Source organism: Tachypleus tridentatus, chromosome 3, assembly GCF_004210375.1.
Source record: "Tachypleus tridentatus isolate NWPU-2018 chromosome 3, ASM421037v1, whole genome shotgun sequence".
Lineage (NCBI taxonomy): Eukaryota > Metazoa > Arthropoda > Merostomata > Xiphosura > Limulidae > Tachypleus > Tachypleus tridentatus.
In genome coordinates this window covers 58308804-58332451 of record NC_134827.1, presented here as the reverse complement: position 1 = coordinate 58332451, position 23648 = coordinate 58308804, and the positions used below count along the sequence as shown (strand labels likewise).

At 35.1% G+C, this 23648-nt stretch overlaps 1 protein-coding gene and 1 long non-coding RNA gene across 3 annotated transcripts in view; one reads left to right on the top strand and one right to left on the bottom strand.

The window, feature by feature from the left end:
* Positions 1 to 23648, bottom strand: part of LOC143246942 (uncharacterized) — a 268555-nt gene that overhangs the window by 153476 nt on the left and 91431 nt on the right. The gene's annotated exons all lie outside the window — the stretch shown is intronic.
* Positions 1 to 23648, top strand: part of LOC143246943 (uncharacterized) — a 220781-nt gene that overhangs the window by 154127 nt on the left and 43006 nt on the right. The gene's annotated exons all lie outside the window — the stretch shown is intronic.

Below are 23648 nucleotides of genomic sequence, written 5' to 3'. Positions count from 1 at the left end.
AACTTCCACTAGACGTAGTGAATATAAATTTGTTTAATATGGTTTGTCTGTTATGCTGGTTTCCACAGATTAGTTTCAAATTTGATTTTTATTTGAACAGAGGGTTGAATTTACTGTTACCCTTTTCAAACAGTTTGGGAATTTCGGTTGTAACTTCAGTTCTTTGAAAAATAATTGAGATATTAAATCCCATCTTCGTTATACATGTTTTGAAAGTTAAAATAGAGATTATAATATGTTTTTTTCGAACTTGTGGAATTCGTTTTGCAAACTTCTCCTTTTGTTTTTTTTTAAGGCCAGTTTACGTAGTGTGGCGTCATCTAGCGAGGAAGATACTAAAATTATTGACAACGTCGAAGATACCTCGGCCACTGAAGGTTAGTTTGTTTTTTTCACGTACGTATTTTAAAGTTATGAATAAAATACCAAAATAACGCTGTGGCTAAGTTTTATAATATAATTTAAATAGCAAGTTCTATAATTGAGTATTTACTCTAATGCTTTAATTCAACTGTTTGAACTTTTGCTTTATATGTTAGTTACTTATACCGTGTGAAGACTTGAAGCCTTTAGTTAAAGAGAATAAAGTATTAAAACATATAGTTTCTATACTGTTTTATTTAAAATCGATATTTTAATTTATAGTAATCATAATATAGCTTTTCTACTAATTGATAAAAGATGGCGCCATAGAGTATTAAGCGTGTGTTTTCTTTGTACTATTGTCAGCATTTTAATCTGAAGTAAGTGTGCATCTTAATTTGTTTTCGTTTGTATTCTGAGCATTTTTAAATAAAATAGTTTCAAATGTTCTTTCACTGCAATGCAGACTGAGGAAAAAAGAAATGAAGCATACCACGTAATTAATATATTTGATTTATAATCATATTTATAAATACCTCAAAACTCGTTCCTTAGAACGCTCAATTATTATTTGATTATATATTATTATATAATGGTTTATGATTAGATTTTAAACTACCTTATTTTTTACTAGTTGAATTAACATTTTTATGGGATCTGTATGTACAATAATCAAGAAATAAATAATGGCTGATGTATATATAACATGTTAAGTAAGGGGTTTCAATTTAGACGTTTGCTGATGTATTATTAGGAAAGGGGTTGTTTCAGTTTAGACACTTAATTGAAGCTTCCCTAGTTTTGAATAAAAGTAAGCTATTTCCAAGACTGATCAGCTATTTTAAAAGTTAAAGAAGTTTATAAGAAGTGAAATAATTCAATATTTTAAATACTTTTAATAATATTGTTCTTGTAACTTTAAACAAAGATCTGTTTGTATATAGTGTTGTTATTTTATTTGTATTTGCTTTAATGGAGAAAATGTTTTTAAGACCTTTTGAAATAACATGCATCTTTTTAATTTTATCCTCAGAACTGACTCTGTAAAATTTATTAAGATGAAGTTGATATTTTAAAATTAATCTGTACAAAAAATATAGCATAACCTGTCTTTCTAAACACATTCAATTAATCAAACAAAAAAACCTGAATTTTCATGTGCCTTTTCTCAAATTTCAATTGTTCATCTACATTTTTAGAATGTTTAAAGATTAACAATACTTCTGCACCTTTAATCTTATGATATAAATAACAAAGTAATTCTTAGGCATTCCATGTGTGATATTATATTTGTTAAATAATAAAGTGCACCTCATATAGATCAATAAACCTGACATAGCGCTGTAACTACATGGAAATTAACTTTGTTCAAATTGCATTGAAATGAAAGTTCTTGTAGGTTATCTGTTGAATTAAAAAGTCGTGATTTATTTTATTACTTACTTAATTAAACATCAAAGGAGTAAGACTAGATAATAAACCTCTGTGAAAGAACTCTACTGCAGGAGTTTTCTTTCAGAATATTTCCTTGAGATGGGGTTGACTAATGCATTGTGGGTAATTTGAGGGCTAAAGGTGAAGTATATGTTTAAATATTGTCTTGTAAACCCCTAAGTTAAGTAGTACAGTTTTAAAGGTATATACCTTTCTCAAACCAAATATTATTGTTTAGAAATAAAAAGCAACATATATTTGCCAATATATATATATATATAAAATGTAGGTGGAAAGTTGAGTTTAGGGGAAAGTATTCCCCCAACACTTCAGGAAGAAATAAAATCCTGGTATTATATTACTCCTGATGGTTTATTTAATTTCATAATGAACAATTATGATTATTTGATAGTGTTTTATCCATGTAAAAATGAAGTAAAAGAAATATGAACAAAGTTTTGACAAGAATTTTCACCTCTTTTCAACATTCAAATGATATTAAAACCACCCATCTTGTGAATAATTTGACTGATTATATATGAACATTTAGTTCATAGGTTGTAAGTTACTTGTTTACTCAGAATAAATTTTTGCTAAATAAAGAGTTTCTTATGCAAAACATAAAGATCTTTATTAGTTTCTTTAAAAGTTCTGTGCAAAACTTTTAAAAGATATTTTATGCTATGACTTGTAATGTTTTGAAGTATTTCAACTGTTTTATTAGGATAATTATGATTGTGAAAAAGGTTTTTTTTACTTCAAGTAGAAAATGTTTAAGGTAATTTAACCACTATATGTTAATAGCCTTTAGAATTGAATGTAAAACTCTTAACAAAAAGCACAAATTCTTAGTTTGTTTTCTGTTTTTGAGAAATATTGAAATGTAGCTGTGAGGAATGCCTACAAGGTTTCTCTGAGTTCTATATTTTAAAACATCCATTCATGTGTTAAGAAAACCAAGTAAAAACCAACTGTTTTTGAGGATGTTTTTGTGATCGTCACTTAGAGGACTCTTCATTACATATACTTTCCTGTCTTTGTTGACATTATTTCTTCAGCCTTGTGTTGGGTTCTGCTTTAGAACATGTATGAATTGTGTACTGTGTTTTCTTTTATAACGTGTGAATTCTGTATTGGTATATTCTTTAGAACACCAGTTGTTAAAAACAAATTCTCTCTGGGTATGTTTTTACTAAGCAAATATTTTCTATGCATTTGAGAAGTGTGTGCTGCTTAGTAGGTGATGCAAATATATGATGTGATAAGAAATGCATTAGTAATTGTCATGCTGTATTTGTGGTTATATTAATTATTCACACACAGTCTTATGTGTATTCATTACTAATCTACTCGCTTTTTGTGTACCACACAAATGTTTTCCAGAACAAAGCTGTTTCTCTTGTACAGTCATTGTGTGTCTTCTTGATACTTAGCATCTGTGTTCTAAAGTTGTATATCCATCCAAATGATGACAGTTACAATACAGATCAAGATGATATTTTGCCTTCTATTTTATCATTCTGTAGTAATGTGAACCAGTATCATCAATGTAAAAACCAAGTTCAGGAATCACTTTGAAGTGGTATGCTGTTTATATGTGAAAATGGTTCACAATCATTTATGACAAGTGAGCTCTTCTGCTATAAGTCTTCCAAACAGTATATTCTGTATATTGAGCTCATTTTTTTTTGGTTTTTCTTGTTTTTCTTGCTGAATGTTTTCATTATAGCGTAATGTATGTATTATAAAACCCTCTCCTTGAGAATACTGTGAGGTATAATAACTTTTCAGGATGAAATCTAAATTATGAGTAACAAAATTAGCGAATAACTTTATTAAATAATTTCATTCTCATTTATGGCTGTATTCAAACTTACGTATATTATACACCTGCTGTTACATTAGAAACCGGTGTTTCAAGCGCTACTTTGGTAACACGAACATTGGTGGATTTTAATTCCGTATAATGTTTCTTACTTTTAAATCTGTTTAGTTTGACGCTTGTACATCGACTTTTCTTGTATGACTTACTTGTATCACACGAAAGCGCTACTGAAAATAAACGTGGCGTTTAAAGCTGCATTATTTTGTACACACTTTCAAGATTTCTGTGAATCAGCATATACGTTTTTAGTCGTATTTTCTTGCATTTCTATGTAAATAAAGCGGATGCAAACAATAAACACACAACCCATTCTTAAAGAACTTTATCACAACACTGTTCTGTTTTGTTACTCTTAACCTTGTAAGGTTTTCGTTATTCGACGTATCTTATAACAAAATATCTTCTGTTTTCCAAAATATGAGTATTATTAATTCATACAGTAGTCCTATTCTCTTATATTATCACAAAAAAATAAAAAACAACTCGTACATCAGCAGTTTGTGTCCCAGCATGGCCATGAGGGTTAAGGCATTCGACTCGTAATGCTAGGGTCGCAGGTTCGAATCCCCGTCGCACCAAATATGCTCGCCCTTTCAGCCTTTGGGGCGTTATAATGTGACGGTCAATCCCACTATTCGTTGGTAAAAGAGTAGCCCAAGTGTTGGCGGTGGGTGGTGATGACTAACTGCCTTCCCTGTAATCTTACACTGCTAAATTAGGGACAGCAAGCGCAGATAGTCTTTTTGTAGCTTTGCGCGAAAGTAAAAAAAACAACAACAAAAAACAAACATCAGGAGTTTGTATAATAATCCTGCGTTTACATTGTTAAAAAGAAATCTCGTATGGCGGCAGCTCCTACAATAGTCCTGTTTTCTTGTGTTGTTACAAAAACCTATCGCATGAGATAGACTCCTGAACACAGTTATGACTTATTGTAAGTTAGAGCTTTTACAGTAAAGAAGAGTAAATAAAAAAATCATCCTCAAGCACACAGGTGATCGGAACGTCGTGACTGTTTTAAAACACAATATTCTTCCTAAGTGTAAAAGTTGTAACTTCTGATAAAATCATGACGTATCTTGTACGTGCACAAATATTTAATGTTTATAGTTGGAAAAATATGAGCGTGAAGTTATGTACATAACGCTGTTTTCTGCAGGCAACACATCTGCAGATGTTTACTGTTATTTTAATGTAAATTATGTAGTAAGTATGGGTACTGTATTCGTTTAGTCAGTGACAGCAGTGCTTAATGTTGCCTGTTTTAAAGCTTAGAGGCCACTCAGTACTGCTAAAGGTATTGTGAACATTTCGTAAAATGAATTATACGCTGTAATTTCTTTAACAGTGGATGTATACTTGTCATTCCTTCAATAGCGGAAGTTTTTCCTTATTGCTATAGTGAGTGATTACTAGCGCTTCAAATATTAGCAGTACTATCTGGTTGTGGATTTGGTCGGTTCACGTCAAAACGTTTTGGTACACATTGTTAACGTGACAGTAACCAAGATAGCAATAATGGCTCGGAGGAAACCTCATCTCATCTGTTATGGGAGAACGAACTGAATAAAATGGGTCACGTGTGCATCTCCCGATCCAGGACAAACACACAGAACATCTGAAGTGTTTTTTGACGTGCGCGAGTTAATTACACAGCATGGCTGGGAAAACCGACATGTGGCTGTTTGCAGTGGGCAAGCTGAAACTATTGTCCAGTCCCTGACTCTTGTCAGTTCGCGTGCGAGGACGCCAGCAATATTGCTTGTGGCAGAGAATTAATGATAAAAATCAGCGAGTGTACTGACATGCACTGAGTTGTCGGTGGATTCGAGGGTTCGGGTTGTTCTGCCTTCGAGTGTCAGATCCTCACCCCCACATTCTTTCATCAACTCGCCTGCCTCATTGATTGTGGCTCGACGGCATTTATCATCACGCTAGTATAAGACAAACCATTGCTACAGTCTGCTAGCATTCACGGGCGTGTTGCTTTTAATTCTACACGCAAAGCTAGTACTAATAGCGACCTTCCAGTTCTTAACTCGGGTGTGGCTTTCTTGTTGAGCGAGGGTTTGTTTGGTGAATGTTAAGAGCACCGCAGGTAAATGGCCCAGCTGGGGCTAGTGTTACCAATGGATGACGAATAACATCTAGCGTTCTGTGCTTGACTTTGGTAAAGTTTACCACTGTGATATGTAAATAACACTCACGTTGAGCTGGAAAGGGTTTGTGTGGTGTATATCAGCCATAAATACATTACTATTTTCTACTTAGAAATATTTCCGTTACCTTGAGTTTCGAATCAGTTTCATTGTACAAGAAAACTTTATTTTCTTTTTGCTACTGTTGGAATGTGGGTTGTCCACAATTAGAACGACTTAAATATTTGTACCTGAGAGATTTATAAAAAGAGTTTTGTGATAAAACGTGTGTCCACATGATGTCCCTCAATCTAAACACGTGTGTCCACATGATGTCCCTCAATTTGAACTCTAGCTTCTTTAGTCGAATGGTTCTTTTCATCCTCTCGTGTTCTCCGACTACGCGAGTTTTACAGATAATAATTGATGTGGTCTTGTGTTAGATATAAGATATGGAAAGCCACGTGGTGAAAGATTCGACTGGGTGAAGGAACAGCTTGGTTCACAGCTGTGAAACGTGTACCTAAAGAAAGTTAATTTTAATTGTGAGTTTCATGTGTCGAATTATTGTAATTTGTCATCATTGTTTCCCTTACAATTTAATTTAGGCTTAAAACACGCAGTAACTATAGTATTTGTAGATCGTGAGTTTGGTTTTAAATTAACACGTATTCGGGGTATAAAATTGACACGAAAAGTGCGTCCCGTACTTTTCTGTCTTGGCTTATAGATCACTTGTTGTTTTACAAAGAAAGAGACATGTGTTTATCAGTATTTATACAAATTAAAAATTGAGAGAAATAAATAAAACGTGTAAAAATGGAGCTTTCCTCTTTCCACATGTTAGTTTCATCACTGAGCACGTTTAAACTTTCAATTTAAATTGTACAATTGTTTGAGCTTGTTTTGAAAAGTCTAATCGAACATATTCGTCATTGAGGGCTTCGCAGTTCTATCTGATTGTGGTGATACAGGGATGAGGGCTTCGAGTTCTATGTGATTGTGGTGATACAGGAATGAGGACTTCGTAGTTCTATGTGATTGTGGTGATACAGGAATGAGGACTTCGTAGTTCTATCTGATTGTGGTGATACTTACAGGAACTTTAGCCATAACACACTAACTGTAGCCAAAGTTTCTAGTGTATAAACATTTTGGTTTGCTTCACAACGCAACTCTGAATATTGCGTAGTGAAGGAAGCTCTTTGAAGCTTTAGCTGCGAACCTTAAGTCTAAAACACCAGTTACCATGAAATTGATGTATGCAGATCTTGAGTGTTTATTGGTTATTCGTTGCTTTCCCAGTATGTTGAATAGCTTATGTGTAGAAATAACCGAAAAATTGCATGTTTTATCTTACAAGTTGGGTCTTCTGACAGAGAATCTCAAAGTTCGTTTGGCTGGAATACTTAAATCTGTTCATGGAATGTTTATTGTAGCATATATATATCTATATATATATACACATGTCAATATGAAAGCCTTCGATAAGAAATTGGTTGTTACATATAATAGAAACTGATGAGCCAGATTTAAGACTAATCTCTTGGTAAATAGAGCTACAAGTAAACCTAATCTTCGAATTAATGTGGTTGAAATTACAGGACGGCTCTTCTAATAGACAGTACTTGCAGTGTACAGTATATTATCTGATAACCAGTGCTGTCAGAGTTGTAATTTGGTGTTTCTTATAATCAAGTACTCGTGTGGACCTTGTACTACTGTACATAGCATGTTCAGCCATATGTTACATAATGTTTGTAGAGGTTTCATAATACTATTGGAAAACAATCAACGGCCAATAGTTGTTAATCTGTAAACCACAAACTTTTTTTAAAATATATTAACAACATCTACATCAGGCTGTGAATACATGATTGAAGGCTGTTAATTAATTTTTGGTTAATTCGCATCACATGAATACATTTCATTTAAATATTTTTGAACAAATAAGTTACGTCGTATTATCCGAATGTTTTTACAAGACGATGTTTGTTTTTTTCTCTATCGTCTTCACTGAATTAATTCCATACCAGTTAACATATATTATTGGAACATCATTTAAAGACATTTTCAAACAATTTTTGTTCAAAGTTAATAAGTTTTGTTATTCTAGAAATTCTGATTTGTTTGGGTTTTAGTTTCAGTCATAGGCCTACATCAGGTATCAGTTAATTGAACTAAACTAGTGATTGTTAAAAATTTTAATTTGCGAGGTTCTTTTAGCAGTAAAGTTTATTCACTCTAAAGAAAGTTGTATGAAAACATCATCAGAAAATATTAGTCTACAGTTAGTCAAATAATATTGTTTAATCATTTATCGTAGGACTTTTTTTCTTCTGCTATTTCTAACTGTTCGATTGATGACAGCATTGTGTTTATTCTGAAAATAGAAAATACATACGTGTGGTTCATTGTGCGTAAACTTTATTTTTTTTACAACGAAACGCTAAAACGTTACGTATTGTTGTACATCATCAAATGTGGTGAGTTAGTAATTCATTACGAACCTGTTATCATTGGACATGAACGTCACTGGAAGTACTTAACCTTTGCTAATGTCATGTAAACAACGTGTGTCTGAATCAGTGCTGAAAGCAAGCTTCTCATCTGATATGTGACGTCAGTACTAGTGAACGTACGCAACATTTTATATAAGTTTTGAAACGAATTTTATGGTCTTCAGTGTATATGAGGCAATAATGAACGTCGATCTGAAAATTTTATTGGTTGTATTGATTAATTTCGTATAAACTTGTATAAAATAACTCGGATTTAGCTTTTGATTTGCTATCGTTCCTGTAGTTTTGTTAAATCACATTTGGGTTACTCTTTGAACATTCCGTCACCAAACATGTTCATCCTTTCAGCCGTCTACCGTTGTAACGTGACAGTCAGTCCCATTATTCGTTCATGAAAGAGTAGCTCAAGAGCTGCAGTGAGCAGTATTGAACCACTGCCTTCTTTCTGGTCTGTTATTTCAAAGTTAAGGACGGTTAGCGCAGATAGCCCTCTAGTATTTAGCTTTGGGTAAAATTCAGTAAACCAATTATATGAATACTGATTTCATAAGTTGTAAGAGTCACAAATATTTTATTATTTTCTACAAGAGCAAGTAAATAACCTTTCACCCCTTGATCGGCACATGTGGAAAGTAGTTTTTTAAAACTCCATACTCACTTCATCTTGGATACCAACGCCTCTGTTGTTCGCATACGTATGTGCCTGTTTATGTGGTAAGTTTCTCTCAAGTCCCGTATATGTGTGTACACTACTGTAAGTTTTTATATACTGCCTTGTGAATTATATGTAAATTAGCTTACGATAATTAGTCGATTATTGTGTCAGTTTTTGTTCATATCGTTTTTCTATCTGCACTATCTAATCACACTGAATATTGTAAGTAACAGAAGATATTAACCTTTGTTTAATGAGATGTGGTTTAGTGCATATATGTTTACCGTTTAACATCCGTCACTTATCTAGCTTTTAATTCTTAACTTTTGAGTCGGTATGTTTTAATGAGCTCACGTGTGTGTGTTTTTATTGTAAAACATAACTCTTCAGTAAAATAGATAGGTGTTGTAATCAAAACATTCTTTTGTAGTAACCGGGTTTCTGTACATTTGTTGATAGTTATAATATACAAGCAACAGTATTTTTATTGTTTTATTTTTCAAGAACTTTTAGTATATCAGCATAGATATGTAGGTGGTGTAACCGTCTGTGGTTAGTAACGAGGTAGTTTCGTGTGTCTGTTCTTTTTTTCACATCAAAACTTTAGAAGGTATACAAACAACATCCCCTCGCAACATTCCTGTCCATAAAGTTTCATTATCATTATTATTATTTACTATAAACAAGGAATACAAAAATCTGAAGCTGGTTTATGCTTTATCATGAATTTTGAACAAGGATAAGCTTATGTAAGATAAGTTATAAAAGTGGTTATTTCTATGTAACAATGTTCAAATTCCTTTTCTTGGCGGACAGCAAATACTGACTGAAATATTTATCAGCCTTGATACTTCTGATACTGTGATTCACAAAATATAGGTAGGTATGTTGGGGTTTTATTATAGCTTGTAGATCAAAACGGGGACCATTGATTTTTCTTTCTGTGCTCATTATGTTCCTGTGTTTATTATGCTCAACTGATTCTATTTCTGGCTGTAGCATCATCGTTTCTCAGAACATCACATCCATGGCAAATAACTTCTTAAAATCTTTATTTTATTTTTTGCATTTCTTGATGTTATTGAGGTGCTTGATTACCTTACAATAGATTATAGAGCAAGACAATCAATACATGAAGTATCATGTTTAATTTTTTTACGAGAGAGCGTTTAGAAAAAGAAACACTCCGCACGAGGGGTGTTCTAGACTTTAAGGTTTTTGTTATATGCGTGCTGTACTAGTAGATGCACCATGGACGCTTTCATGAATAAATTTTGATAGTCACTTGAAATACACTAGTTTGAGTATTCTTATGATGTTGGGTAATACACTGTGAACGAGAACAGATTTTAATACACCAAACTAAGATATATTTCCCGGTATTGCTGTGGTGTTTCGTAAAAACAGTGTAGACGTTCTCATCAATAGGTTTTGCTACACAAAGTCAAACAATTTCATTTACGATCTAGTGATTAGAGTAACCGCACTATGAATCCATGTACATATGGTTCGCGAACTGTCGCCCATAAAAAGTGCTCCGCTCTTTGAAGCCATTGTTTTTTCTCCAAGATTCCATGATTAACAGTAAAATTCCTCTATTCGATCAGACAGGAGTAGCCCAAATGTTGGGTGTGGGTAAAGTTGTTTGATGGCTGTGTGCTGTTAGCCCTGATAGAAACTCGGTAACATTTCAACTATTGGTAAACATCCATTAAAGGCGGTTTCATTGTTTAGTCTGCTTGTGGTTCACACACACAATAAAACCAGCTACTTTAACTTCAACATACTCTGGTCTGTTCGCCCTTTTACTTTCTCAATTTTCCAACATATATGAGAATAGCAGTACTTTAATTTAAAATGCACACTACTAGATTGTCTGGTGCAGATTGTATTAACTTTATGCGAGTCTTGTGGTTAAGTGTCACATTCATTACACATTGCCGACAGATTTACTGGTTTCAAAGGCAAAGTGACTGTAAATATTGATTTGTATATTCAACCATTATGTTTCCCGTGTGCGAAAAACGCAAAGAGCGCGTATGTATTCGTTAATGCCTGCGCTACAGCTAGCTTAGTCTTTTGTAACTTTTGAAAGGATCATTTGTGTGTTGGTGCTGTTTGTTTGTGATACATCAAGTATGAAGTGTTAAGTGGTGGTTAGCCAAAAGAGATAAAACCTTAAAAGTAATGTCGGCTGTGTAACGGTATTGTGTATATTAAATCAGTTAACAAACACACGATCTAAGTTAATACTCGTGGAACAAGTTGGTCAACCTTAGCAAATGTTTGTTACCCATTTTCAACACAGATTTGAACAAAGTTAATATTTGGAGAAGCCAACTCAGAATTGAACAAGGCTAATACAGAATTCGAAGTTGAAACATTTGGACAACGCTAACAAAGTATTCAAAGGTTCAGGACATTTAGACAACACTATTAAACCTTTGAACAGTGTTATACGATGTTAAAAGATATGGCGATCCATTCTGACTCCTCATACGTATTCTCAGTGTTAACATCAATATTGAATTAACCGTTGTAAATGGCGTCGCTTAGAGTATGTTGAAACAAGATGAGCGTTTCTCTTACAATGAATGAAAAATATTACTTGATCCATATATGATGCACGTGTAGGGTTACACGTGAGTTACATTCTGAACTCCGTTCAGGTGTAAAAGATTTACTACGTGATGTTCTTCGGTAATACTTTTAGGTATTTTATATACGTGTGTAAACGCACGTACACGTATGTGAGTGTAGTAAGTGGCTGGTTGTATGCAACAAAGGAATATGACAAGTCGCGTGCCATGTTTGAGCAGTAAACCAGTTGTGTCGTCACGTGAGAATAAAGTAAACATCTTAACGATACATGTATCTTGTGCAGCAAATTTATTTCTTCTCTTTCTGGTCTGTAATCTCACTTGGGATATTTCCCATATTCACCTCTGTATTAATGAACAAGTAGTTTCACTTTCATAATATATTTTGTACTTTTAAATCCTGTAGTAGGTGGATAATATTTGTGTGTTTGGACACACAACTAACTATCAACAATAATCTATTAACTCGCATCTTGCCCGGCATGGCCATGTGGTTAAGGCCCTTGACTCGTAGTCTTAGGGTCGCGTGTTCAAATCCCCGCCAGGTCAAACATGCTCGCCCTTTCAGCCGTGGGCACGGTATAATATATTACGACCGATCCCACTATTCATTGTTAAGAATAGCTCAGGAGTTGGCGGCAGGTGGTGATAACTAGTTGCCTTCCCTCTGGTCTTACATTGCTGAGTCAGGAACGGCTAGAGCAGGTTGTCCTCATGTAGCTTTGCGCGAAATTCTAAAATAAACAAACCACCTTATCATCGGTGTTTATAACGAAAGAGAAAATATGTAGTGAATGGTGGTTAGTTATGCAATTGAAACTTAATTATTCTGCGAGATCCACTCTTTATAATTTTACAAGATTCTGCGTTATGTATTAAGCTGGGCCCGGCATGGCCAAGCGTGTTAAGACGTGCGACTCGTAATCTGAGGGTCGCGGGTTCGCATCCCCGTCGCGTCAAACATGTTCGCCCCTTTTAGCCGTGGGGGCGTTATAATGTGACGGTCAATCCCACTGTTCGTTGGTAAACGAGTAGCCCAAGAGTTGGCGGTGGGTGGTGATGATGACTAGCTGCCTTCCCTCTAGTGTTACACTGCTAAATGAGGGCGGCTAGCACAGATAGCTCTCGAGTAGCTTTGTGCGAAATTCAAAACACAAAACAAACAAACAATGTATTAAGCCCTCTAGTGACTCTGCAATAAGCTTGAGGGTTTCCAGATGGAGTGTTAGATACTATAAAAGATCATTCTCTTGCAAAACAAAAATACACAAATCATAAATTAATTACACCCAAACACAGACGTTTTCTATTATACTTTATTTTAGCCGTGATGAAGCATTTTGCTTGAATGACATATATAAATGTGTAACGCGAATGTGTTATGTGTTGACTTTTTACACAACAAAGACATTTTTAACAGCGTCGGACGTAAAAAAAGTCTGCGGACCTATACTGCTAGAAACTGGGTTTCGATTCTCGTGGAGGGAAGAGCATAGATAGCTCTTTGTTCACATTAACAAAACAAATATAAAAAGATACATAAATTAAGGAACAAACTTGGGTATGAGATAGCTACAGAATATAGTCCAAATAGTTGTAGGTATACACACAAAAACAAGACTTAATCTCTGTTCGTAAGCCTGACGCGTGAAAAAACAATAACTATACATATATTATAACTATTATAAAACTGAAGTGTGTCACCAAGCACCGAGAGCGGAAAGTAAACTTTCTTGAAGATACTTCAGGCCCTATAACGCTCACATAGCTGTAGGTACACCGTAAAGAAACGTAATAACGTGGTAGCTAAGTTATCGAGCACAGTTATGAATATACGAGAGAAAGAGAGAGAGAGAAAAAAAAAGTATTAAACCCATTATCAGTTCAATCTCAACAAATGCGTAGAACATTTCCGCCAGAGAATTGCGTCATTTCCTTTTGATCCATCGTTATTTTTTATTTCATGATTTGTTAATGTAAAAAATGCGGCGACATTTTGTTTTGAAACCTTAATATTTACTATTTAAGTAGAAAAATTACATATCGTTACTAAACTAAACTACCGTGGCAGGGGTTCAGTTTAGAGAGAGAGAAATCAGAAGAGTTCTCTCCCCAACTGGGGTGTTCAGGAACTTTGTAGTTCCTCTTCGTCCCCTTTCGTGGATTGTTATTAAGATTAAGTGGTGTTTTTTTTATTATTATTTTAATAAATTAATTATCGTTATTATTCTTGACTTTTTGGGTGGAGAATGTCTCACTAAATGTTCTTTTGGGTGGAGGCAAAGGCAGCAGAGGAAAGAAAGGCCGGGACCTGTCCCGAAAGGAAAAAAGTTGGGCAGATGTGAATGTAATTCATTCAAATTCAGATCAAATCAAACGGCCCGATTCTGGGTCTGGCAAAAAGGTTGCCTAGGCTGGGATCTAGAAATCTAATGCCTGAAGAATTTGATGTGGGGGGAAACGGGAGTGCCCTGAGAAAACCCACTTTCACACGACAGGCGCCGAAAGTTTTGCCTGTCGTGTGCCCTGTACCTGAAAAAAAGGAATTCATGTTAATAACATAGATTTTATTTATTTAGATTCTTTGTTGAGTGGATTGTGATTCTTGAAATATGTTGTAAGGTGATATGTATTTTGTTGGTGCACTTGATAATTTGTGTAGTGATGCCGTTAGTTTGTTTCTATTTTCTGCTTTTAGATAATATTTGAGAGAAAGTTCTGTTATTCTATCTCTTATAGTTGGTAAATTACTAATTTGGTGTAGATAATTTGTTGGCGTAAAAGATGGTAAACTGAATGCGGATTTTAATATTTTGTTTTGTTGTACTTGGATTTTTTGGAGTGTGTTGTTTGACATATTGTATGTTACTTGACATCCGTACTCTATTAGTGGACGGATGTAAGCCTTGTATATTTGTATAATGGTGTTCGGTGCGCATTTCGATTGTTTACCAGTTATAGTCTTTAGATATGAAATCCTTTTCTGATTGATGAGTGTATATTGTTTATGTGTTTTTCCATGTTAGTTTTGTGTCGAAAGTGACGCCAAGGAATGTGATGTTTTTGCTCATGTTAATGGTTGTGTTTTCAAGTGATAGTTTTATTTTTCTAGATTTTTCTTTGCTTCTTTAGTTTTCTGTAGAAGGTGATTGCTTGTGTTTTTGTCGGATTTAACACGACCCTCCACTTGTTGCTCCATGTTGAGACGTTGTTTAGTGATTCTTGTACGCGAGACATGGCCATTACTGGGTTTCTGGATGTGCTCCAGATTGCGATGTCGTCTGCGTATTGTGAATTGTGTGTGTATGTTAGATTTGGAAAAGGTATGTCACTGACGAAAATTATGTATAGAAGTGGAGAGGACTGATCCTTGGGGCACTCCTGCCGTTATATTAAATAATTTTGATATGGTTTTATTGACTTTTACTTGTGCTGTTCTATTGGTTAAAAATTTGAAATCCATTTGACTATCGTAGGATTTATTTGTAGGTGATTTAGTTTGTATATGATGGCGTTGTGCCAAACGCTGTCGAATGCTTTTGACATCTAGGAATACCCCGATGGTTACTTGATTGTTGTTGTAAGCTTTGTAGATTGATTCGGTGAGTCGTGTGAGGTGATCTGTTGTTTGTCTATTTTTCTGGAGGCATTTTGAGATTCTGGAAGGATGTTGTTTGATTCGCAAAAATGGAGGAGACGGTTGGAGATAATTCTCTTCATCAGTTTGCCAAGGCAGCTTAACAGACTGATGGGGCGGAAATTATCTGGATTTGTTCTGTTAGTTTGTTTCTTGGGGATCGTTGTTATGATGGCTTTTTCCACGTGTCAGGGTAATACCCGGTCGCTAGTGAAATGTTCATGATGTTTGTGAGGTGTTGTAGTAGGAGAGTGGAACTTTTTTGAGAATAATATTTGGTATTTGGTCATGTCCGGGGAAGTGTTCTTCATGTTTTGATATTAATCTTTAGTTCGGATATGGTTATTTTTCTATTGATTGAATTTGAGTATGCTTCTAGTGTCTCTCCGGGAAATCCTGGTGAGAATGAAGCTTGGTTTGTATTTATGTAGTTGTTGACATGGTGTTGGTGTTGTGTGTCGAAATCTACTGAGTTTAAATCGCTAAAAGCGGATTTGTAATAGTCAGCTAATAAGTCAGCTTTCTCTTCGTCCGTCCTTGCGATTTTATTGTTGTGTGTGATGTGTGTTTTTGTCTGAAGCAATACTCTTGAATTTTTTCCAGAATTCTTTTGGATTGTTCTTGGTTTTTCTAAGTTTTTGCAGAAGTTATGCCAATTGTTTTCTCTGACTTTTTAATTTCTTGTTTAATTTTTGTATTTGTTCTATTGATTTCTGTTTTAATGTGTGGATCGCGTGTGATGTAGTGTGTTCGTCTTAATTGTCTGCGTTTGATTATTAGTGCGTGAATTTCTGGTGTTAGAGTCCATTGAATAAGCGATTGTTTTCTTTTCGATTTAGAATTGTGTTTTTTTATGGCTTCTGTAATTTGATCAACATAGTTGTCTAGTTCTGCTTTGTTATTTACATGTTCGATTGGATGGGGTAGGTATGAGTCCAGAGAGGCATTAAAAGTGAGCCAGTCTGTTTCAGTGTAGGTGTATGCGGAAGGAGTCACGTACGCCACAGCAGGGTGGCGCGGGTGAATCATACATGACATGGGGAAGTGGTCACTGGTGATTTCATCATGCACTTTAAAGTTAGATATTCTGTTAACCATGTCCTTGGGTGCAATGATGAAATCGAGTACATCGTATGAGCCGTTAGCGGCTGAGAAGTGTGTAGGTGTATTGTCATTAATTAAGTGCATTTTATTGCTAGAGATAAAATTTTTTATGCACGATCCTCTGCGTGTGTCTCTGTTACCCCTTAATTCTGTGTGCGGTGAATTAAAATCTCCAATAATAATTGGTTTTGGTTTACGATTAACACATTTTTGAAGGAAGTTAATGTCGATGTCTTTGGTTGGTGAGCAATATATGGCTAGAATCGGAATAGTTAACCGGTTGTTAAAGTGTATATTACAAAAAATGGTCTCATTAATGTCAGACTTAAATGAATCTTCTATCGAGATTAGATGCGATATTTTCGTACTAAAGTAAGCTATTATACCTCTGTTGTTTTCTGAGTGAGGTATGCTGTGTGTGATGAATCCGGGGATTGTGGTGTTTTGTTTCTCTATTTAAAGTGTTTCTGAAACGATGATTATGTTGGCGTTTATATGTTTGTTTATGTTGTATATTTCTATCCTTTTGTCTTTGAGATTTCCTTGGCAGTTGATGTGTAAGATTTTAATGTGTTGTATCATTGTGTTGTTTTATTTCCCTTGCGTGAATTTTGAGTGAAAGATGGTGTGGTTTGAGGTGAGGAAGGTTAAAATAATGACTTGCAAGGTTACAAACAACCTTGAGTGACTCGTGCCTCGATTCGAATGAGGGGAGATCACTCAATTCTATCAGCATTGCTAGCAAGTTTGTGGTGAAATCTGTGGGGTTGAATGCTTGTGTTGTTTTCGGGCGTGTTACGTCCGCGTAAGTACGTGTTGGTTGAGGTTGTGTGTGTTTAATTTGCGAGTCGGTTGGAGTTGGTAGTAAAGGTTGTTTGGTGTTGTTTTGGTAGCCGGGGGTTTGATTATTGTTGTTCGTGGTTTTGAAAAGGAATCTGTTGCGTATTTGGGTGTATTTGGGGCAGCCTTTGTAACTGGCTGCGTGAGGGCCCTGACAGTTAGCGCATCTAACTTGGTTACGCTCGTTAGGACACTGAGCGACCTCGTGAGATCCGCCACATCTAACACATCTGTCCTTGGCCATACAATTAGTTTTTGTGTGTCCGAACCGTTGACATTTGTAACATTGGATAATTGGTTTTTGGTGTGTTTTTTCCGGTTCGGTCGTGTGTCTTTTGAAAAATAAAAAGCAACCGTTTTTTAATAATTTTTCCTGATCGTCTTTTTTGTTGACGGTTACCTTGATCAGTGGCGTTTTTTGTTTCGTTCTGAATGAGATAATTCTGTTTGATGATGCAATGTCAAAGCCTTGAGTTGTTAATTCGTCAGTGATTTCATGATCTTCAATGTCGAAATCGACACCTCTGATTATGACTGTTAGTTTTGGTGTGTTGGTTTTTGGAGTAGTGATAGTGGCTTGAACACCGAAGGCATCCTTGGGCCAGTGGGCCAAAATATGCGCAAACTCTTGCGCTTCGGAACATTTAAGCATGACTCTTCCGTTAGGAAGACGTTTGATGTCTTTAAACTGAATGCCCGGGTAATAGGCCCTCAGTTGTTTGACAATCTGTGGAATGCGTGTTGTGTTGTTTACTCCTTCGATGAACAGAGTTGGGATTCTGTAGTTAGGAGAATTGTGTATTTGTGTGACAGTGATGGTGTTCTTAGAATTAGTGGCGATGGTGGTGTTGTTAGTATTCAAGTTATTTTCGTTAGAGCAAGTGGCTTTGTCGTCGTTAACATGGGTTATGTTACTAATACTTTGATTTTTAGTACTATTAGTAGCGTCGTTAAGGTTGGGGTTAATAGAATAGTCAGAAACTATACTTACCATGTCCTTTTTCTTCTTCTTCTTCAGACTCCTCTTGTTTGATGTCTCGTTTGTTTCCTGAAATTCTGGTCTTGGTGATTCTTCAGCTCCTGAGTGTTCACTTTCGGAACTCTCAGTTGAACTACTCAGTGATTCAGAGGCTGGTCCTTCGATTGCTTTGTTCAGCATCTCCATAATCTCTTCGTTCGAAAGGGCTTTTCCGTTGGATCTTGTTGCTATCTTCCTTCGCTTCATATTGTTTTACTAGTCCTGATAAGGACTAATGGCTAACCTTTTTGAGTAAAACTTTATGCACTTCACCGGATACTTAGTCTTCAATGTATTTGTCTCGCAGCTCTTGACTTGCACGTCTGCTCTGCTTGACGGCGACCTAAAACTAAACTAAACTAACGTGGCAGGGGTTCAGTTTAGAGAGAGAGAAATCCGAAGAGTTCTCTCTCCAACTGGGGTGTTCAGGAACTTTGTAGTTCCTCTTCGTCCCCTTTCGTGAATTGTTATTAGGATTAAGTGGTGGTTTTTTTTTTTATTATTATTATTTTTAATAAATTAATTATCGTTATTATTCTTGACTTTTTTGGGTGGGGAATGTCTCACTAAATGGTCTTTTGGGTGGAGGCAAAGGTAGCAGTGGAAAGAAGGAAAGGTCGGGACCTGTCTCGAAAAGAAAAAAGTTGGGTAGATGTGAACATGAATGTAATTCATTCAAGTTCAGATCAAATCAAACGGCCCGATTCTGGGTCTGGCAAAAGGTTGCCTGGGCTGGGATCTAGAAATCCAATGCCTGAAGATTTTGATGTGGGGAAACGGGAGTACCCGAGAAAACCCACTTTCACACGACAGGCGCCGAAAGTTTTGCCTGTCGTGTGCCCTGTACCTGAAAAAAAAGGAATTCATGTTAATAACATAGTTTTTATGTATTTAGACCCTTTGTTGAGTGGATTGTGATTCTTGAAATATGTTGTATGGTGATATGTATTTTGTTGGTGCACTTGATAATTTGTGTAGTGATGCCGTTAGTTTGTTTCTGTTTTCTGCTTTTCGATAATATTTCATAGAAAGTTCTGTTATTCTATCTCTTATAGTTGGTAAATTACTAATTTGGTGTAGATAATTTGTTGGTGTAAAAGATGGTAAACTGAATGCGGATTTTAATATTTTGTTTTGTTGCACTTGGATTTTTTTTGGAGTGTGTTGTTTGACATGTTGTATGTTACTTGACATCCGTACTCTATTAGTGGACGGATGTAAGCCTTATATATTTGTATAATGGTGTTCGGTGCGCATTTTGATTGTTTACCAGTTATAGTCTTTAGATATGAAATCCTTTTCTTATTGATGAGTGTATATTGTTTATGTGTTTTTCCATGTTAGTTTTGTGTCGAAAGTGACGCCAAGGAATGTGATGTTTTTGCTCATGTTGATGGTTGTGTTTCCAAGTGATAGATTTATTTTTCTAGATTTTTCTTTGCTTCTTTAGTTTTCTATAGAAGGTGATTGCTTGTGTTTTGTCGGATTTAACACGACCCTCCACTTGTTGCTCCATGTTGAGACGTTGTTTAGTGATTCTTGTACGCGAGACATGGCCATTATTGGGTTTCTGGAGGTGCTCCAGATTGCGATGTCATCTGCGTATTGTGAATTGTGTGTGTATGTTAGATTTGGAAAAGGTATGTCACTGACGAAAATTATGTAAAGAAGTGGAGAGAGACTGATCCTTGGGGCACTCCTGCCGTTATATTAAACAATTTGGATATGGTTTTATTGACTTTTACTTGTGCTGTTCTATTGGTTAAAAATTTGAAATCCATTTGACTATCGTAGGATTTATTTGTAGGTGGTTTAGTTTGTATATGATGGCATTGTGCCAAACGCTATCGAATGCCTTTTGACATCTAGGAATACCCCGATGGTTACTTGATTGTTGTTGTAAGCTTTGTATATTGATTCCGTGAGTCGTGTGAGGTGATCTGTTGTTTGTCTATTTTTCTGGAGGCATTTTGAGATTCTGGAAGGATGTTGTTTGATTCGCAAAAATGGAGGAGACGGTTGGAGATAATTCTCTCCATCAGTTTGCCAAGGCAGCTTAACAGACTGATGGGGCGGAAATTATCTGGATTTGTTCTGTTAGTTTGTTTCTTGACGGCGACCTTGAAACCCTCAAATTATTTAATATAACGGCAGGAGTGCCGCAAGGATCAGTCCTCTCTCCACTTCTATACATAATTTTCGTCAGTGACATACCTTTTCCAAATCTAACATACACACACAATTCACAATACGCAGACGACATCGCAATCTGGAGCACTTCCAGAAACTCAGTAATGGCCATGTCTCGCGTACAAGAATCACTAAACAACGTCTCAACATGGAGCAACAAGGTGAGGGTTGTGTTAAATCCGACAAAAACACAAGCAATCACCTTCTATAGAAAACTAAAGAAGCAAAGAAAAAGTCTAGAAAAATAAAACTATCACTTGGAAACACAACCGTTAACATGAGCAAAAACATTACATTCCTTGGCGTCACTTTCGACACAAAACTAACATGGAAAAAACACATAAACAATATACACTCATCAATCAGAAAAAGGATTTCATATCTAAAGACTATAACTGGTAAACAATCGAAATGCGCACCGAACACCATTATACAAATATAGCATAGCTTACATCCGTCCACTAATAGAGTACGGATGTTAAGTAACATACAATATGTCAAACAACACACTCCAAAAAAAATCCAAGTGTAACAAAACAAAATATTAAAATCCGCATTCAGTTTACCATCTTTACGCCAACAAATTATCTACACCAAATTAGTAATTTACCAACTATAAGAGACAGAATAACAGAACTTTCTCTCAAATATTATCTAAAAGCAGAAAATAGAAACAAACTAACGGCATCACTACACAAATTATCAAGTGCACCAACGAAATACATATCACCTTACAACATAATTCAAGAATCACAATCCACTCAACAAAGAATCTAATTAAATAAAATCTATGTTATTAACATGAATTCCTTTTTTTCAGGTACAGGGCACACGACAGGCAAAACTTTCGGCCCTAATTTTCATGGGAAAGACTAGAAAGAAGACAGCTAATAAATGAACTTCAACGTTAGCACTTCTAACCCTTAGTTTACTCTAATCAAATAGGAGGATTTGACTGTCACTCTTTTAATGCATCCATGAATTGAAAGTGAGGAACGCGAGTCATTTTAATTTGTTTTTAAACAGGGGACGATTAACTTACTCCTGATTGGACAAAGAGAGACGTTATATTACACTCGATAATAATTTTAACGGGCAGTGATAAATATCAGTTTATATCGAAACTTCACTAACTTGAATAGCAATAGATGCAAAATATTTTTTGGTATCGAAACAGCAAACACTATTCCAGACGATTTCATTAACTCATATTACGTTTTTTGCTTATTGTATTTGATAAATAACTGCAACTCATAACACACGACCCGCGTGCTCGACTTCAAACAAACATACTTCGATAAACCACTGCTATCTATCGGTATATTTTTAGATACTACCTTTGCAAAGCAAAATTAGTTTAAGTTAAATAAGCAATTTATTTTGTATAATGACGACTATGAATTAGACGGATAACTGAAAGACACTAGAAACGATCATACCCTATCATAAAAAAAACAACTGTAAACTATAGTGTGTTTAATATATTATATTCGTAATTTCCAACAAGTAAACATACATATAATGTTTCCTCTTTCGAAGTGTGAATTTTACCCTTCTGATTTCAATTTCACATGACTTTTTACATTATCACATAATACTACAAAACTCCTTTTATTTTCACATGTGTTAAATTAAATTGCATTTTATCGGTCAATTACGTTGAAAGCTTAATTTTAACAACAGGTAATGAGTATAACTGAGTTTAATTTTTACTAAACTATCTACTGAACATTAAGTATTTGTAAGCCAATTGAGGACTTACAAGATATCGTATATTTTGTAAAGACCAAATGACACCAAAGAACTGAAAATCACAGACAGCCTTTGGATGTGTTCAGAAGGTTTCATCAGGGCTCGGCATGGCCAAGTGTGTTGAGGCGTGCGACTCGTAATCTGAGGGTCGCGGGTTTGCATCCCCATCGCTCCAAACATGCTCGTCCTTTCAGCCGTGAGGACGTTAAAATGTGATGGTCAATCCCACTATTCGTTGGTAAAAGAGTAGCCCAAGAGTTGGCGGTGGGTGGTGATGACTAGCTGCCTTCCCTCTAGTCTTACACTGCTAAATTAGGGACGGCTAGCGCAGATAGCCCTCGTGTAGCTTTGCGCGAAATTCAAAAACAAAACAAAAAAACAGGTTTCATCAGAAGACGTTGCATACGTAACATTAATTTGTTTTGAATAAAACGAACTAATTATCTCTTAACATATTGACAGTAATGTAACAGACATTAATTAATAAATAATTGCACCTATATTGTTGTATAACAATTTTTTTGGGGTTGATATTTACCTTCTTGTCCGATAGGTTACGTTCTGTATTGTGAACACTGATATCTTATGGTTTAATAAATATAGAGTTTATCGTAATTAGACTATAAGGTTAACATTCTCACACTGGAAGAAATGTGAGATCATGATGGGATGTTATTTCTGTAAGTCATTTATAGAGGTTGTTTAATGATAAAAAATGAGGACAATGGTATACTGACTGTCTCTACTTATAACTAACATGAGAAGAGATGTGAGTACTTTATATATACCAATTGACTAATTGCAATGAAGCTAGAAATGTTTACAACTACTAGAAATTTACAGATGTCTAAATGGTATAAAATGTTTTTGTCACCTTCAAGCGATACTATTTTTACTACATTAAAACTTTTAAGCACAAAAAATTAAAATCTTTAAGCCAGCCATTATCATTCCTATAACTATTGAGAGTGCATTGATAGCCATTAGCAAGTGAATTTTTAACTGTTAAGCTTTATCCAAAATTCACTTAAACTTACTGCCTCCACACCATTCAAATGCAACTCGTTTTAAAGACAAAACATTCTGTTAGAACAATAAAACTCTTAGTTGAAGATGGCTCATATTAAATGTTTATATTATATTTGTGTCCTACAATTATAACTATTAACAAAAAATGATGCATCAACACGGTAAATTTCCTTTGAAATCTTATACGTCTCAATCAGGTCTTCTTCAAGAGAAAACAACTTGAGAGATTTCAATCTCTTCTTGTATGACAGCCCTTCAGGCCCAGACATCGTTCTGGTAACCCTTTTCTCAACTGTTACCAATTACATTTTGACCTCTTTGGACTTTTATTCAATATTCTAAAGACGCAACCTAAAATCTTATTTGCAATACTGCTACCATTATTAGCCTGTTTTGGTGGTTTTAGAGATTGTTACGGTTATTTCGATCCAAATTATACTTATAATTCAAATGACCATAACCTACATGTATTATCTTGAGT